The sequence below is a fragment of the Bactrocera tryoni genome, unplaced genomic scaffold, assembly GCF_016617805.1.
Source record: "Bactrocera tryoni isolate S06 unplaced genomic scaffold, CSIRO_BtryS06_freeze2 scaffold_232, whole genome shotgun sequence".
Lineage (NCBI taxonomy): Eukaryota > Metazoa > Arthropoda > Insecta > Diptera > Tephritidae > Bactrocera > Bactrocera tryoni.
In genome coordinates, this window is record NW_024395958.1 from 104569 (window position 1) to 118689 (window position 14121).

Consider the following 14121-nt stretch of genomic DNA (forward strand, 5'->3'; position numbering starts at 1 on the left):
CCAATATAAAGATTTTCGAAATTCCAGGTGACTTTATGCTGGATATATCAACCAATATTTGAGTTATCTTAATGAAATTGATAGAGCGTGTTCCAATTATGACAGTTTATCTTTGTGCCTAAAATGGATAAATTTGAGCGAAAGCTTGACATAGCCCCCTTATAACCATTACCAGAATTTTCGAACATCCGGGTGCTCCATATGATTGGTGATTGTATGTGAGGTATTTTTGTTTTTCTAATAACTTTTAAGCTGAAATTGTCGGCCAGTGTATGAGTTATATAGAGTACTAGCGGACCCGACAGACGATGTTCTGTATACACGCCTTTAATCCGAATATTGCAAATTTGTTTCCATAAGCTGTAACAATCGGGACCGTTTTGATGAAAATTATTATTAAAAAGTCATTACAATATCTAACCTCATCACAGGTTATTAGTAGTAACAATGTCAAACAATTCTTGATTATCATTCGGATCTGGAATTTTCGCTGAAATTATATTATCAATTTCAACCGATATGCGTAAAAGTTCATGGCTCTAACTGTCTTCATCAATTCCTCACCTGCAAATGAATATATTTATGAGATAAACAAAATTATTGCTATAAAAAAATTGTAAGATATAAGAATCTATAAGTAGTACCTGTAGTTGGATTCCTTTGTTTAATATTTAAATGATATCCATCAAATATTGAATATGATTTTCTTGAATTATTTGCATCGTATTATCTCTGCGTTGTATGCGTATGTCTCGACGTTCTCATGGGTCATCAGCCATAACAACACCAACTTCTTAACAGTTGGAACATTATTTTGCCTGCGTGCTCTCCATAGGACACTTTGTCTGCTTTAATGACAATGACGTCGTTTTGCAGTCTGTTAGAAAGGGTCTTGAACAATTGTACCAATTGATTATGGTTTTTCAATAACGTTTCCAAAATGTCCACAATTTATCGCTTTTCCATCAGCTCTATATGGTTGAAGCGCATGTTTATGTGATTTCATTTCCCATAAAATAAATTTCCCTTTTCATTTCCCATAAAATAAATTTGTAAAACTTTTGAATCGGCATCAGGCATTGGAAGCAATCAACTGATTCGATGGTACACTTGACCTTGAATCTTGTATGTACCAGGTTAAAAATTCCGACCATCTTCATGATGAAAAATTTTTGTTGCTCCAAATGACGTCATTTGGAAACATGAATTGAATTTACGAATTTTCCGCAAAATTAATTTCGATTGACATGTGGTTCTAGCTAAATGTGTTTTTAAAGGCTCCGGAGGTATATTGAGCGGTGGCATTGAAATTTTCCCAAATGCGCAATATAAAGCAGGATCAAATTCAAACACGAGACGATTAAGTGATGCTCGTACCAATGCTCGATTATCCGTTATTCGCCGTTGGTTATCGATGCCTTACTTTCTCAACCTCTTATCTTAAAAAATTGCTGTTTTGAGATTTTCATATCAAACGATTGCTATTTCTCTGTTCCATAACTGCAACAACTTCCTATCTCAATAAGTTGTGCCTATCGTAAAAAAATTAAGAATACAAAACATGGTATCTCATGCAATCCTGTTTTCGTAACTGCGTCAAACTCTTATCGCAATATACATGTACATATATTTAATTGAGTATTAATCATTTTCTTATTCTCCAAAAAGATCTTTTTATTTTCTTTTGCTATAGCATGAATACGTGTAGTTATGTATATTTACAGCTTAACGTATGGAGTCCCGTTGTTCGTCGGCGACGCTAGAACGAAACTTCAAAAACAAAAATTTACCGTTTCCTTGTAGTACTTGTAGTGAAAAAAGTGTGAAGTGAATTTTAGTCAGTGCATTGCAGTTGTTTATGTTATCTTTTTGCTTGGTGAATATTTATTTCAGAAGAGTTTACTTTTCATTATTAAAAAAAATGCCATACAAGGCATGTGGGAAAGAGTGTTAGTTTTAACTGAATTTAAATTCCACTTAAGCTGCACTTAATATGAATGAGGCATCAGTAAATTGCAGCACTGCGTGCACTCGAATTGAGTCTGTGACTACCCGTCTTGGTACAAGTCCAAGAGATATTTCACCTGTAGAAATTCTTGAAAAAACAATCGCCGTTCTTGATGCTGAAACCGGTAATTTTGTTATCAAGAATCAATGCCACGAACCATAAACACAACAAACTGGAAAAGACAAAGAGCATGGAAAGGCCAGGGAGATAAGCAAAACTGAACTAGAAACCGCCAAGAACATAAGCGAATGCGTGGTCGGGAATATTCATCGAAAGAACTGTGAAAGTTTGGTGCCGTTCGGAAATACATATGTGCCCAAAAATTTGGTAAGCAGTGCAACGAAATTACAGAAGAAGATAGGAAGGATATTTTTAAAGTATTTTGGTCACTGTCATGGGAAGAAAAAAAGGCGTTTGTCGTTGCTATGGTGCCTCAAAGACCGGTCACTTCAAGAACGACTGCTACTATTTCTCGGCGAGTAAACACATTAGTCTACACTTTAAAAACGTCAGGAGAGGTCAAGATTGTTTGTAAAAAATTGTTTTTGGGTACGCTGTCTCTTGGTGAATGGAGCGTGTCCAAATGGGTTACTGGCACTCTACATACAAGCAACCTTGGCTTGGTAAAGAAAAGTAAAACAGTAAATCGAAAAACCAAAACAAACGTTGCCAAAGTAAATCACGTGAACTATTTTCTTCAGAATTTGCCTAAAATGCCTTCACATTATTGCCGACAAAGAACAAATAGAGAATATGTCGACGTACAGTACAAAACTTGGGCAGAAGTTTACAAAAATTTTGAAAAATATTTGATAGATCGCAACATTGATGAAACTGAAAAAGCCACGTACAAATGCTTTTTAGACGCTGTACACAAAGCCAATATAAGTATATTCAAGCCCAAAAAAGTCCAATGTGATATCTGCTTTGCTTACAAAAATACAAATGTCCCAGGGTTCGAATATCAAATTAATATAAAAAATAAGGAGCGTGCTAGGAAAGAGAAATCCGAAGACAAGGAACTTTGTTTAAAAGGCGATATTCAAATGTTCACGGTAGACTTGCAAGCAGTGCAAACAATTCCTCTACTTTCAACTGGAGCAAACTACTTCAAAACAAAACTCTGTGTGCACCAATTCACAATTTATAACGAATTTGACAAAAATGTTACTTGCTATGTCTGGCATGAAGCCGAAGGCTTTCGAATACCTTGCAACAGTATGCAATAACTCACCATGCAGAAATTCAACTAAAATATTTGGTAGTAAGCCACACCCAAATGGAGTGCGATTCCGTACATGCCTCCATAGAACGGAAGAAGACAGGAAGAGAACTCTATGTGCAGCTGATTTTAACTTGGTTATAAACCAATCCAGATTGTCGAAACCTTATCGCGTTAATTATTTTAATCACAAGTTTTTCCGCGATTTCTCTCAAATAAATTACTTGAAGTCAATTCGAAAAGGCACTAAGAAAGGCGATCCATGCGTTGTTGATTTGCGAGCTCTCAAATATACCTTAAATGACGGAGTTCAATATAAATTATGTTTTGATGAAGAGTGGAAACTATTACCTCATTGTAAATTGCGACCACAAGTGCAGCACAATGATGACTTAGTAATACCAGGCCTCTATAATCAGCAACTACCGATTTCTAAAAGAAAATATGACGACTGATTTCAGCTATCATTCATTTTATGACAACTTGCCACACCAATAATAGGATTAAATTAAAATAAATTAATATGAATTCTGTTTTTTTATAATATTCTCCATACAATAAAACATTCATTTCAAACAAAATATTGTTGTCATTAAATTATTTTGAAATATCTTCGTTGTATACATATAAGTGCAGCAAACGAGTATCTTTTTAATCAAGTTTCAAAAATGAAAATGATTTTTAATGCAGTAAACTCGTATCTTAAAAAAATCGTTTTATGCTTAAACTAAAAGAGATAGGTATATTATTTTTACTTATGTACATCGCCTTAATTCATTCCTTAATAACTGCATTTCAATTTTTGCATAAACAGTGACGGTAAATAAATAAGCAGTTTTTTTTCTTTCCTGAAAAGTTACCTTTTTTAAGATGCGAGGTTGAGAAAGTAAGGCATCGTTATGTTCTCTATGTGCGTTGGTCGCTTGTTGACGTGCCACTCGTTGTCTTAAGGTATTGGCACAAAGACGTTGAGTGCGTTACCCTGAATTTCATTGCACGTGTACGTGCAACTTGATTTCTTAAATTTATATTATCCCCCGATTGTCCTTCACCTGATCTATTAAAGCGACGATCATGGATCAATTGCGCGTTCTGAGTACGTCGACTTCTTGCTCTTCCACGAAGACTTGACAGTTTTCTGTAAAAAGATGAAAGTTTTAAAAAATACACACCGAATATGAGTTACTTCTTGAAGATGAAATTTTAATTAATTAACTAAGAAAATTTATTATAACAATATTTGTGTAAAAAACGTGTTATCTTATTTCTTTGCTTTTTTATTTAATATTTCCAAAAATTAATAATTTTTTATAAAAACAAGAATAAATAAGAAAATACGTTAACTTCGGCTAATATACCCTTCACAGGTGCATTTCTTTTAATAACTATGTGTTCAGTTCGTAGGGAAGCTATATGCTATAGTAATCCGATCTGAACAATTTTTTCGGAGATTATATTACTACCTTAAGCAGTAATCGATGTCAAATTTCGTGAAGTACCCTCGTCAAATGCGAAATTTTTCCATACAAGCCCATGATTCCGATCGTTCGGTTTGTATGGCAGCTGTATGCTATAGTAAGCCGATCTGAACAATTTCTTCTGTTATTACATTATTTCTATGAACAATAACTCATACCAAATTTCGTAAAGATATATCGTCAAATGAGGAAGTTTCCAATGAAAGCATTTAATTCCGATCATTCAGTTTGTATGGTAACTAAAGCATATAAATTAACCGATCTGAAAAATTTCTTCGGAGATTACATTGTTACCTTAGAAAATAATCTATACCAAATTTCGTGAATACATCTTGTCAAATGCAAAAGTTTTCCATACAAGAACTTGATTCCGATCGTTCAGTTTGTATGGCAGCTAAATGTTATAGGGGTCCGATATAGGGAGTTCCGGCAAATGAGCAATTTCTTGAAGAGGAAATGACGTTTCCAAATTTCAAAACGATATCTTAAAAACCGAGGGACTAGTTCGTATACGAATTCAGGGTATACAAATTCGTTATGAAATCAGTGAGCTATACAAATTAATTTGTAGGCTAGGATAGTTGTTAATGAACGCAATTTAATAAAAAAAATTTATAAAAAATACACTAACATCGATTCCGCACTAAATTCGCAACATGTATAGTTTTTTCTTCACACTTCAAAACTTTTCGGACACTAATTATATTTTGATATAATATGTTAATTAACTAAAATTTAAATAGAATGAAATTGCATATTCGATAATGCGATGGTAGCGAAGTCTGCTGGAATACTCTTTCCAACGGTACCTTCAGATCGCGGCGCCAAAGAAATCGGAATTGTGCCATTACGGTATATCGGCGCGCCATTCGTTTCTTCTTTTCGCTACGTGGCGCCAATTGGATATTCCAAGCAGAGCTAGGTCCCTCTCCACCTAGTCCTTTCAACGGAGTAGAAGTTTTCCTCTTCCTCTGCTTCCCCCGGTGGGTACTGCGTCGAATACTTTCAGAGCTGGGGTGTTTTCGTTCATTCGAACAACATGACCTAGTCAGCGTAGCCGCAGTCTTTTAATTCGCTGAACTATGTCAATGTCATCATATATCTCATACAGATAATCGTTCCATCGAATGTGATATTCGCCGTGGCCAACGCGCAAAGGACCATAAATCTTTCGCAGAACTTTTCTCTCGAAAACTCGCAACGTCGACTCATCAGTTGTTGTCATCGTCCAAGCCTCTGCAACGCCACGAAAGTGTCAATAGTGGTGTTGGTGGTAAGCACATAAAAAGTCACAATGTGAACGCAGGTACGAATCTCGACGGACTTAGTCTTTAATTTTTGCATTTTAACATCGTAATACTATACTAATAAATATTTTTCTTACTAATAGAAATGAAATTTATCACAACAATATACCTAATATACATATACATAATATTGCTGTGATGAATTTAATTTCTATTAGTACGAAAATTATTTATTAGTGTAGTATACGATGTTAAAAGGCATACATCTTTCTATCCTATCTTGTGTATCTGCACATGCTCATATGAATGCATATGAATGTATGTATACGCATGTGCGCGTTCGGAAATTCAAAGAATTCGCACAAAAAAAAGAGAGACGAAAGAAATAAAGTCACATAAAATAGTTGAGAATTCGCAAAAATGAAAGACAAACGAAAGAAAAATAATGCGCACGCATACAAAAGCATACTGTACTTATTGACAGCATTATTTTTGCGTAAAACCTTGGAATTTATTCATTAAAATCACCACTCAGAAGTCGTTTTATCCGTTGTAAGCCAGCGATTTTCGAAGAAACATCATTTCTAATATGCCACAACACAATATTAGAAATGAAGTTCATAAACCTCACGCTGTCAGATAAAACGATATACCTCGTCATCGCGGGTCGATTTCCGAAAAATTTAAATGAAGACTAACTACAGAAATGATCCTGTAAAGTATAGCCTTAATTTTTCAACGGCCAACGCAGAGTATTTCAACCAAAATATACGCAAAATAGTTGAGAATTCGCAGAAATGAAAGACAAACGAAAGAAAAAGAAGCATAACTTCAATAATGCACAAGCATACAAACATACATATGCGCAGCAGCAACAAGGAAAGAGGTAACAATCGGCGATCCATTGTATATTTCTTTCATGCATAACCAAACCATAATTAGAACAACACAATACAAGTGTCAATGGTGGTGTTGGTGGTAAGCGCTTGAAAAGTTACGACGAGCACGTAGGTTCGAATCCCAACAGAATTTATTTTTAATTGAATATATCACCAATCAAAAATTGAAATATTGTTCTGCAAAAACAACAACAGCATAAGCATGGCAAAATTGGGTTGTTGGAAGAAAAGCCGAGCTGTGCCGAAAGAAACGAACAAACGATCGCCGATTGTCACCGCTTCGCTTGCTGCTCGAACATCTTCGCAGACAAGGTTGCGTAGATTCATATTGATCAAGGTTGCGCAACCTGAATCTATCGCAACCTTTTCCGAACTCGTATAAGAAGTATAACTTCAATAACCTCCAAACAATAACCACCACAAAAAAATGATTTTTTTTCCATGTAATTTATATGGAAAACAGAAAATTTGAAATAGGCACCTCTTAATATTAATATTAAGAGCTCATCTTTTGAGTGACTTTCTTTTTCACATTTTCGTAAGTTTTTAGCCTGTTTTTCAGTTGAAAAAAAAGGTTGCCTCAGAATGACACACCCTAGTGTATGTATATAGTATGTTATGATACATATTTTTATACCCTGAACAGGGTATATTAAGTTTGTCACGATGTTTGTAACACCCAGAAAGAAGCGTCGGAGACCCTATAAAGTAGATATATATAAATGATCAGTATGTTAAGCTGAGTCGATTTAACCATGTCCGTCTGTCTGTCCGTTCGTCCGTCCGTCCGTCTGTATATATACGAACTAGTCCCTCAGTTTTTAAGATATCCTTTTGAAATTTTGCAAACGTCATTTTCTCTTCAAGAAGCTGCTCATTTGTCTGAACGGCCGATATCGGACCACTATAACATATAGCTGCCATATAAACTGAACGATTGGAATCAAGTTCTTCTATGGAAAACTTTCGCATTTGACAATGTATCTTCACCAAATTTGGTATAGATTGTTTTCTGAAGTAACAATGTAATCTCCGAAGAAATTGTTCAGATCGGGTAACTATAGCAAATAGCGGCCATACAAACTGAACACATAGTTACTAAAAGAAAAAGTGAAAAAAAATTCTTTGTATAAACTAACAATAATAATGAAGGGTATATTAGCTTCGGTGCAACCGAAGTTAACGTTTTTAATACGCTTTTATTAGCTTCACTTGTATGTATGTATGTATGTATGTATGTATGTATGTATGTATATTTGTAACTTTTTTAAGTGGTACAGAAACCTCGAGTATTTGAGCGGCACTGTAGGAAGACGATAGTAAGTTTAAGCAGCTCACCAAAAAGCAGTGCTTAAAAGTATGCAACATCTATATAAAACTAGTTTTGGTGACATTTTAATAGCATACTGAGTTGGGTGTCGACCGTTCATAAGATTCAAGGTTGTATAAATTTATAAATATACGTTCTCTGGTTATACAGTAGATCATGCAGTACTTTACCACGGCTCTCGACTGTTTGCTGCTGGACAAGCTTATGTAGCACTTAGTCGTTGTAGATCTTTGGACGGTATTCGAATTGAAGAACTCGACTGTTCAAAGTTGACAGGTAAAACCCCACGTAACAGTGAAGCTTTAAAAGAAATGTTTCGGTTAAGAAGTAATAATTCGTAAAATCGTCAATAGAAATTTTGGTGACATATTTTTCATATATCGAGCATTCCACGCTTTTCTCACAATAATGCAGGAAATTTTGCTTCATTATTATTGTTAGTTTATACAAAGAATTTTTTTTTTTCACTTTTTAGTTTGATATGTTTTAAAAGCGTGTTTTTTAGTTTTTTTAAACTATATTTATTTCTTGTTATGTTTACAGCTGATAAGGATTTGTTGATATATTTGGGTTCGTGAGTATGACAAGGATTGTTATCTTCCTTAACTCTCCCCTCTATTAAAATGAAATGTCCTTATTTCAAAGGCGCTGTGTTTGGAGTCGCTGTACTTTCATTTCCACCTGCTTGAAAGTTCGGCGTTTTTTGGCTTCTTGTTTAATCTGGTAACATTTACATGCCTTTACTGAGGCGTATATAAATAATCCTGATATCATCAGAGTTCGCAAATACTCATCACTGAGGAGTAAAATTTTTATCTTCCTCCTCACTACAACACAATTGAGGAGCAATAAATTTTGATTTCCTCAATTGTGAGTTCAAAGGAAAGAGTGCTCTTCTAGAATATTTCTCTTTAATACTTATCTTATCTTTTCGCTCCAATATTTTCCGCATACGTACGTGCTCCTCAAAATAATACTCCTCACAAGAGCGCTAAGTTTCTTTTTCTCATCTCAGGTTTTATCACTCAGTATTTTGTATCGCTGATAAAGTCAGTTATGCAGCAGAGAGTGCACTTGAGCAATTTCTTATTCTCTTAGAGAGTATGTATATTTATAAATTTATGTTAAAGTTTAATTGTTGTTGGTGGGGTTATGTAAACAAAACTATAATACTCTCCTTAGCAACTTTGTTGCGAGAGTATAAAGATGAGTTTTATTTTTCGCATCACTTGAACACTCAGAGCGATAAAAATAAAGATGATGCGTTAGGCAAATAGTTATCTTTTAAAAATGCTCGCTCATGCTAATATATGAGTGAGCCAAATACGTGAGGAGTTTTTTGTGATGAGAATGTTAGTTAAGCTTGCGCTCCTGAGTATTTGAAATGATGTTCTCTTGCAGAATATTACTCATCAGAGCAAGAGCGTATTTTGATGGTTTTACGAACTCTGGATATCATTACTAAGAAAAGCATAGCTTAAAAATTGTAAAGGGCGTTCCTCAACAGGAATTAGGTATTTGTTCATTTCTTGTATGTAGGATAGCCCTTCCAAATAAACGCACTTGGTTCAACTTTATAATTAGCATACACTTTTATTTAAAATACATAAATGTTAATGTTCATGTACAAACTGAATATGTGAAGTCCGTCCGTTTGACCGTCCTATATGTGTGATGACTGTTTATCGACTGTGCTTTTGTCCTGTTTGTTAAGTTGGTTGTGCCCTATCAGTGCTGCCTATTGTCATAGGTCAGGGTTGCTCTTTGTAAGTGAGGTGAGTATGCGTACGTATAAATAGGTGTGCTCACTACGTGTTGTCTTGTCATCGCTTCCCACAATCGGCCATCCTGCAGTTTCATTCGACCCGAATGAAGGATCAAATTTTTTCATGAATTCCGCGTCGGTAGTCGTGCGTCCGGGTCCTTCGTGATCTCCAACTTTCACAACTTCGTATCTGCCATGTTTCAACTGCTTAATGATCTTGTACGGTCCAAGATATTTTGGCTTCAGCTTCAGCCCAGATCCATACTGTGTACGTTTGATTGCTACCAGTTCATTAATTTTCTACTCAACTTCAGCTTTACGACGAACATTGTAGGTCTTGCGATTTTCTTCTTGTAAACGAACTATGTTCTCTTTCGCTTGAAGACGGCTTTTCTCACGCTCTGAGTCAATTTCTTCTGTTGCGAAGTTTTCTAAAAGCTCTTCCAGATTCGGCATTTCAGCCACTCGCATTTCTAATCCAGTTAATATCTTAAACGGCGATATTTTTGTACTACGAGGTGGAGTGTTGTTAATAGTCTGTTGTACGCGTTCTACATGTTTGTACCACTCACCAGGACTTTCGTGGCATAATTTCGATGTCATAGGTATCACGATTTTGTGTATTCGCTCAGCCTGTCCGTTCCCCCTTGGAACACCCGTGGCAATTGTTAGATGCTGAATACCTTCTTTCACACAGGACTCTTTGAAAAGCGGAGCTTCTGTCGCTGATTATGCGCTTTGGATTTCCAAATACCGACGACTGCTTTCTAAGTCTGTCAACTACTGCCTCTGCTCCCGTGTTTTTTGTTGGATAAGGCAAACAAATTTGGAAAATGCGTCGACAACCACAAGCAAATAATTATAAGATTTCTTCGACATTTCCATAGGTCCAACGTGGTCGACGTGGTATGTACCTAAAGGACAGTCCTCCTTGTTAATTGGATTCAGCCAGCCTTCCTTTTTCCCTACTTTATTTTCGTTTACCAAACATTCGATACAGCTTTCCACTACGCAAGATGTTTTCGCTTTCAACTGTGGGATATAATATGTTTTCTCCACTATGTCTTGGGTTTTCTTACTGGATAAGTGACCTTGTTTATGTGCAATCCTTATCACTTCCTCCTCCATGAGTGAAGGTACTACTATCAACTCTTTGATGGGGTCCTTTTGTAATATGTCGTATTTCATATAGTAATCCTCGTATTCGCCCTTTTCTAAAATCTTCCGTACAGCTCTAACCCAATTGTCCTCTTCTTGAGCTTGCTTTAACCGGTGTCGCAATGAATCTTCCATGAGTAGACAGGAAACTCTGCTCAACGCGTCTACGTGCCTCATTTTAGTGCCACTTCGATGCTCTATTTCGTAATCAAAATCCTGTAAATACATTGCCCAGCGCGAAACTCTTAAGGGTACGTCTCGTTTCTTCATCGTCATGGCGAACGCATTAAAATCGATTACTATTCGGAATTTAATACCTATCAGATATACACGCCATTTCTTGAGTGCTTCGATGATGGCTTAGACTTCGAGTTCGTACGAATGGTAAAACTCCTCACACGGTTTCGTCTTCCGACTCATATACTGGACTGGATGAAATTTCTGATCATCTCTATTCCTCTGCAATAGTACTGCCCTATTTCCGAATTTCGATGCGTCTGTATGCACCTCTGTTACTGCTCGCGGATCGTATAACGTTAAAACTGGCGCATTGATTAGTGCCGCTTTTAGTTGCTCAAATGCTAATAGTTGCTCATCACCTAGTTCATATCTGATATCTTGTTTCAACATTTCTGACAATGGTCTCGCAATTGTTGCGTAACCTTCGATGAATCGCCTAAAGTACGAGGTTAGTCCAAGGAATCGTTGCATAGCTTTTTTATCACGTGGCAGCGGGAATTGTTTGGTGGCGTTCGTCTTCGCCTCGGATAGTTTTATGCAACTATTCTTGATAATATAACCCAGGAACTCAACTTTCCTCACCAGAAACTGACACTTGCTCCAATTGATTCGCAATCCACTAGCTGCAGCTGTCTTCAGCACAACTTCCAAGTTCTTGATGCCCTCGAATTCATCTTTGGAAGGAATTATAAGGTCATCCATGTACGCAATCACGATCCCATCTTTTATCAAATCTCTGAATACGGCTAGAATGAATCTCACAAACACTGCTGGTGAATTACAAATTCCAAATGGTACATACAAAAACTCATACTGTCCGGTACCCGTAACAAGTGACGTATATTTTGTTGATTCGGCGCTTACGGGCACGTGAAAAAATCCATTTACCAAATCAAGTGTCGTATATATCTGGGCACCTTGCAAACACTCGACTACTTCATCCATCAATGGCATCGGGAAATTGTCCCTTAGTATTTTCGCATTCAATCTCCTATAATCGCAGCATATCCTCTTTTTACCGTTATTTTTAGGTACCAGAACAATTGGTGATGCATATTCCGATGTGCTGGGTTTAATGACCCCTTCTTCCAACCATCGTCCAACTTGCTCATCGACCCAAATCTTATCTACGTAGAATACTCGCCTCGGCCTCTCGTATACCGGCTCTTCGTCTTTCATTACAATTTTCATCACGACAGACGACTTCACGTTCTTCGCTGGTCGATACCCGGTTATCAACTTATCTATCATCACCGCATGCGTGTGACTGAGATGCTGCAGATCGATATGTGATGCTACACTCATATCAGAAGCCAAAAAGATGTCTCCAAACTCGCCAATCAATTCATTAATCCGATTCTCATCTTGTTCCATACTGTTCCTCTTCACAGCGCATACATCGGCACTTCCGTATAATGACGTTGATGCCTCGCCACGCTTCATACTATCAGCTACTTGGGCTCGCTTATTAGTTGTTGACTCTGCAACTAAGCGCTCCTTTACGCTTACGCTGTACTTTTCTATTGTTCCACTCGACCTTCTCCCATGTTTGCGAAGTCCACTATCTTCTTCCACGTGCTTCTCTGACTCTGATTCTCCTCCGTACCTCTTGATAGCACCATCCGACACCTTGCTGTGTCCACGCAGTTCTCTGACTGCCCTCACGTACTCTCCAGTATCACCATTCTCAGGTATGTCGTGCCTTCTATCGCACATCACGTGTTCCTTTGAAACACCCTTCGACACCTCACAGCGACCACGCGGTTCATTAACCACGTCCACGTGCCCCTTGGCACCAACTTCTTCTCCACACCCCTCAGATGAAACTTCTTCGGTACAAACACTTCTGCCAGTCTTCTGCTGCACTCCCTTTACCTGCTTCGACCCTTTCTTGCAAAATTTAACGTCTTCCTCAGTCACTATCAAATCTACTTGCTTCTGGATATCATTCCCTATCACGGCATAATAACTTAAATCACGCTCATTTGCGACATGAAACTTAACTTCCAAAGGTATATTGTCTATAACCATTGATATCGTAAAACTGCCCATGGTTACCAATTTGCTGTTGCCAATGCCAGCTAAATACTTCTTTTCGTTACTTAATTCAACATCAAACCGTAGCATCAACAAAGCATCATTCCGAATTAGACACAAATCGGAACCAGTATCAATTAACGCAGACATCGCTTGGGGCATCCTATTAGGTGCCGTAAAAATCAAATCTTTGAATAATAAATTGCTGTTCCTGCTTATCTTCCTCATTGTATTCATACACCCTTTCGCACCCCTTTCTGGCTTGTTGACTTTGACGAAAGTTTTGCATTCCGATGCTTTATGTCCTTCTCTTCCGCAACTGTAGCAGGTGAATCTGCCCTGTGGACAATCTTTAGCCATGTGTGAACTTTCTCCGCATCTAAAATACTTCCTATCTCCGGGATTGAAATTCGATGTTACTCTGTTTGACGACGATGATTTCAACGGATTTGCAAATTGGAATGGAGGCTTTCCAGCGTTGATTCGTTCGTAAATTTTGATCTGCTCTTTGAGATCACCGATAGACCTTGCTTGGTATAAATTTGATTTGTTTACTTTAGAATCCGGAATACCATCGACGAAATACTCTATAAGGCTGTGGTCATCTAAGTTTATAGGTTTCCCGATTTCCATCAGACAATATAGGTATTCACGCATATCTTCGTTCTGTCGTTTACGTCGGTTTCTCAATGTACGATGTACATCAATTGCTGATACGGTGGTACCAAACTCGCTTT

At 37.0% G+C, this 14121-nt stretch overlaps 1 pseudogene; it reads right to left on the reverse strand.

Moving 5' to 3' along the window:
• Positions 1-6481: 6481 nt before the first annotated feature.
• Positions 6482-6684, reverse strand: LOC120780209 (annotated as a pseudogene).
• Positions 6685-14121: the final 7437 nt, after the last annotated feature.